Source organism: Neofelis nebulosa, chromosome 7 (genome assembly GCF_028018385.1).
Source record: "Neofelis nebulosa isolate mNeoNeb1 chromosome 7, mNeoNeb1.pri, whole genome shotgun sequence".
Classification (NCBI taxonomy): domain Eukaryota; kingdom Metazoa; phylum Chordata; class Mammalia; order Carnivora; family Felidae; genus Neofelis; species Neofelis nebulosa.
Genome location: NC_080788.1, coordinates 8,626,404 through 8,631,333, shown reverse-complemented (window position 1 = coordinate 8,631,333; position 4,930 = coordinate 8,626,404).

Genomic DNA, 4,930 nt, shown 5'->3' with positions numbered 1-4,930 from the left:
TATATCATGCACTGAAATTTACCAAACAGAATAGCTTCCCCAAAAGTCAAAAAATGGGTATCTGCTTTCCTTTGCAATCTTTCTGCCACATAATTTCATTGTCTTCCAAACTCAGTATTTCCTAGATGGCTTTTGTTAGATATGCGTAGTAAACTGCAAACACATCCTGGCTAAGGTACCCGAAGGAGTGGATGGCCAGAGCAATATTCCCAGGATATATATGTAGAGTCACTGGGCTCCTACAAAGATAAGAGTCGACCTCCTTCCACTAAAGGAAATAATAGAGATATTCAAAAGGTCAGGCAATGAGAACACAAGAAGTTAATAATTCAGACAATACCAGACACACACACACACACACACACACACACACACACACACACACAAGGTTAGCCCTTCACCTGTTGTCCAGTTCTGTGCTTTGGTGGTTTGTTGTATGAGCTGAGGGGTTCGTGGAATTCAAGGTAGCTGAGCAGAGCGGGGCCGATGCTAGAGTTGGCAGGGCCACAGAGGGTCCCAAAAAGAATGGAAGTAGATGATATACCTCAAAACCTCAATTCCGGTGCTCAGTCTATAGCTCCCTTCACCTTTTCACCCTGATGACTCCCAAATTTGTATTTTTCAGATTCAATCTCTTCCCTGAACTTCAGACCCATTTATTCCACTTAAACCAAACGTCCAAAACAGACACTCCTTCCTAAGTCCACTTCTCCCAAAGACTTCTCCATGTAATCAAATGGCACTGCTCTTCCCATCGTTACATAGTCCAAAATCTGATCATCTTCCTTGGTTTCTCTTTCCTCTGACATCTTTTATATAAGCCACCTAACAAGTCCTGACACAGCTATGTTAGAATTATATATAATTCTAACATATACATAAAAATATATATATGTATATATATATATATATATATACATATATATATACAAACTTTATCCGTTCTTACCAAATCTACGGCTAACACGCAAAGCCAGCCCCAATCATGTCTCCCCTAGACTACCACAGAAGACCTTTAGCAGAGTTTCCTCTTTTTGTACTTGCCACACTTTTCCCTGTGCCTCCAACAGTGGGTTCTCCAGGCACAGCAGCCAAAGGGATCCTTCTCAGCAACAAAATCAGATTACCTCAGTCCTCTGCTCAAAAGGGTTCCAGTGACTTAGCACCAGGTTTTGAATAAAATAGAAAATCTTTAGCAGGGCCTGCAAGGTCCCACATGGTCTGGCCCTGCATACTACTTAGACTTCACTTTGATACAGCTGCCCTTCACTCTTGCTGTGTTTTCAACATGGTCAGTGCTTTCCTGCCTCCAGCATTGTATGCTAGCTCTTACCTCTTCTTAGGATGTCCTCCCCCACGATTTCCAAAGGGCTGAACACTTCACATCACGTGGGTTTTTCTTCAGATTCTGCCTCTTAAGATCATCCTACCTAAAATAACCCTCATCTCCACCCTGTGACCCAAGGATACCCAGTGACCCAACTATACCCAACTACATTTTGTTTTCTTAGCACACACACCACCTGAAACATTATGTCAGTGGTTGCCTGTTTAGTACCCGTGGCTTTCGAAAGAAAATAATTTCCATAAGAGGTCAAGACTGTTTCATTCACCATTGTTTCTTCAAAACTTAGACCAGTGCCTGGCACATAGTAGATGCTGAATACGTCTTTGTTAAATCAAAACACAATCTTGGGGTAAAACAAGATAGCTGCCAACCTTCCAGCCACAGTACATGATGGCTACATTAAAACTATTTGGAATTAGTTTAAAGGAACTTTCTATTTCTGTACACCATCTTATAAATTCAATGCTAATTGTACGTACTTTCTTATTTAGCTTTTCTTTTCTTTCTTTCTTTTTAATGAGTACAAATAAAATGGATGGCCACGGCTTCTCTTGTTTTGTATAGAAATCTTTCCCTTGAGTGCTAAAATGGAAAATTAGATACAAAGACATTTTTCTTAAAGGCCTAAGGAATGGTGGGGGGAAAAATGCATTGAGGCTGGAATCTTATGTTCTGGGTTTTTTCTTAGAAAATACCTCAACCCTGTTCAGGAATTCCTGTCGCTGAATTGGCTATCAGGGCACCTTGTAAAGATTTAGGCATAGGGCAACTTAAATAAAAGTCAGAATTTAATTAAACTTCCACATATGTACTATGACGGATCTTACTAAATATGCAATAAAACAAATATCCTTTGCTTATGTTTTAAAATCGCAAATAAAAAGACTAATATAAAAAGTGCCAATATTGGCAAACACTTGAGAGAGTAGCTAAAGTTGGGACATTCCATCTAAAAAAATAAGACTAATGATATCCCCTCCCCCCCCCCCACACACACATCTATGATGAGGCTTACATAAGGAAAAGGAGGTGAATAGGCTTTGATAATTATACTGCACTACGGTTATCAGACATAAGGGTCGTCAATAGTATTGGTGGGCAAAGGAGTTCCATCAAGTCCTGGAAAGCCCCAGACTCCATTAGTCACGCTTTAGCCCAGCTGCACACCTTTCCTCTGACTTAGCAGAAAGAACAATGTGGTATGGCAGAACAAATGCACATGTGGGAGGCAGGATACAGGGACTGTAGTCTCAACTGTAGCATTAGTTCACTGAATGTCCTTGACTCTTTCACATCATTTCTCTATCTTTGATTTTATATGCCATACAAAATGGACCCTGAAGGTGTGACCTCTAAGCATCTTCCAGCTCTACATGTCATGATTTTTATATTCCTTGGTGCAACCGTAGTATGATGCTGCCCAACCATGAGAACCTGAGTAGATGCTATGTCCACTCCTTTCATTTCCTACCAGGACAACCAATTGAGGGACATGTCTTTCGGATAAGAGACACCTTGATGGGCCGATAAATCAGTCCCATCCTCTGCACTTCTGCAAAAGCGGGGCCAGGTTTGAGAGATGAGTGGGGCTAGGCCTTGAGAGGTAGACTGTGGAGTGAGATGTTATCTCATTGGATATACCATTTTACCCCAAGAGACAGAAACTGGATCATGAAGACAAAACAATACAATTAGCCCTACGATACTGTTTTTCTCCAACTTCAGAGCAGCTCCATAAACCTTTTGCTTTATGATTTGGAGGTCTCTCAGTCTCTGTCTCTCTGTCTCCCTTCTCTTCCTTCCAGTCAAACGAAATACACAGGTCCAGTAAGGCAATACAAACGTTCTGAGTCTCTGTCTATGTTTTCATTGTCTGGTATCCCCCCTGTTCTCATCTGCTGCTGCAAAGTTCTTCCTTCCTGCCATAAGCACAAAACTAAGAGAATATTTTTTTTACTTATAATAAATAAATGAATAAATAAAGGTTTGCTTTCCATCTAAAAGGAAAGTGAAGTGGAAAAGTGAGCTATTTCCCCATATTTAGACTTAGTCCTTTTCTCTGGATATGCTGAATCCTATCAAGAACAAATATAGGGAGACTGACTTAATTGTGTAGGTTTTATTACAAAATATTTATTTTTAGTTTATTAATACTAATAATCCTATTAACTGATGTATCTTAACACTGACTGAGATTTCCCACTTCTCTAGTGTGAATTCAGGCTGGCTCATTTGAACACCCTAAGAAAAGAGCAGATTTCCAAGAGTAACTGAAACGTAAAATTTGAAAAGGAAGAAGGTAAAATAAGACGAAGTGGGGAGAAAGGGAAGGAGGAAGGGGTAGGAGGAAGGAGAAGAGGAAAGAGAATGGGTAAAAAGCAAGAGGAATGAGAAGGTAGCAAGGTAGAGGGGGAGGAGGAAAGATGGAAGGGAGAGAGAGAAGGGAGGAAAGAAGGAAGGAGGGAAGGAAGGAAGGAGGGAAGGAAGGAAAGAAGGAAGGAAGGAAGGAAGGAAGGAAGGAAGGAAGGAAGGAAGGGAGGGAGGAAAGAAGAAAGGAAGGAAGGGGCTTTCCCAGTTTAAGAAACAAGAAAAAAATCAATATCAGGCAAATCTTCAGCACTGTGAGAACACTTAAGCAGTGGAATCTGCCTAGGGTCTGGTTTAGGAATAAGCATCAGGCATAGCATGTGCACTCCCCAGGAAACCACACACCAAATTCCTAGTAGGGTTGAATCAAGCTTTTATCCTTCTATTATTCAAAAGCAGATCCCTTTAGTTGGGAGTATAGTATTTCCTTTTCCAACCACAGTATTACAAGCCAAAGTCATGGATGCTCCAAAAAACTATTAACAATCCCTTTCTTAGCTTTGTTTCCTTCCAGAGGAAGACTACAAGAATTAGTCTGTCTGCACATCAGAATTTCACTTGCTTACTGCCCATTCATCAGAGAAATTGCAAACACATTTGGCAGAAGGATGGAGAGAACATGGTGGGATCGTGCATCATCTCATATCCACCCAAATTATATTTTCTGCAGATCACAGATTATTTTATTGGAAATAAGAGAGGAAATAAGTAAGCAATTGGTATCATGGGAGGAAGGAATGCATAAACCTCCATAACTTTGTAACTCTGGGAAGAGCTTATGGATTATTCCAGTAGTGAATTGGTAGATGATCACTGAATTCTCAGTGAGTTACCTACTGAGCGTCTCTTCTCTGCTCAGTAACAGAACAACACACAAAGAAATATGTGACTAATGCTCAAATTAAGAACATTACTTAATATGGTTCAAAGATCCCCAAAGTCAATTGAACGACTTTAGGCCCCTTTGACAAAAATAAATGGCATCACAGACTTACTACTATTGCACAACAAAGTAAGCTGTGAACAAAGCCTTGTAGATGAGAAAGTGGGTAAGTGTTGCCCTAGTCAAGAAAGTTCCTGTAATCCTGAGTAGCCTAATCTAATAAACATTGCATTAAGAATTTGAACGTTATTATCAAAAGCATCAGCCTTCATAGGGTGCAAGACAACCCACTGGGATGCAGAAAGAAATTATTAGACTTTCTATTTATAAGA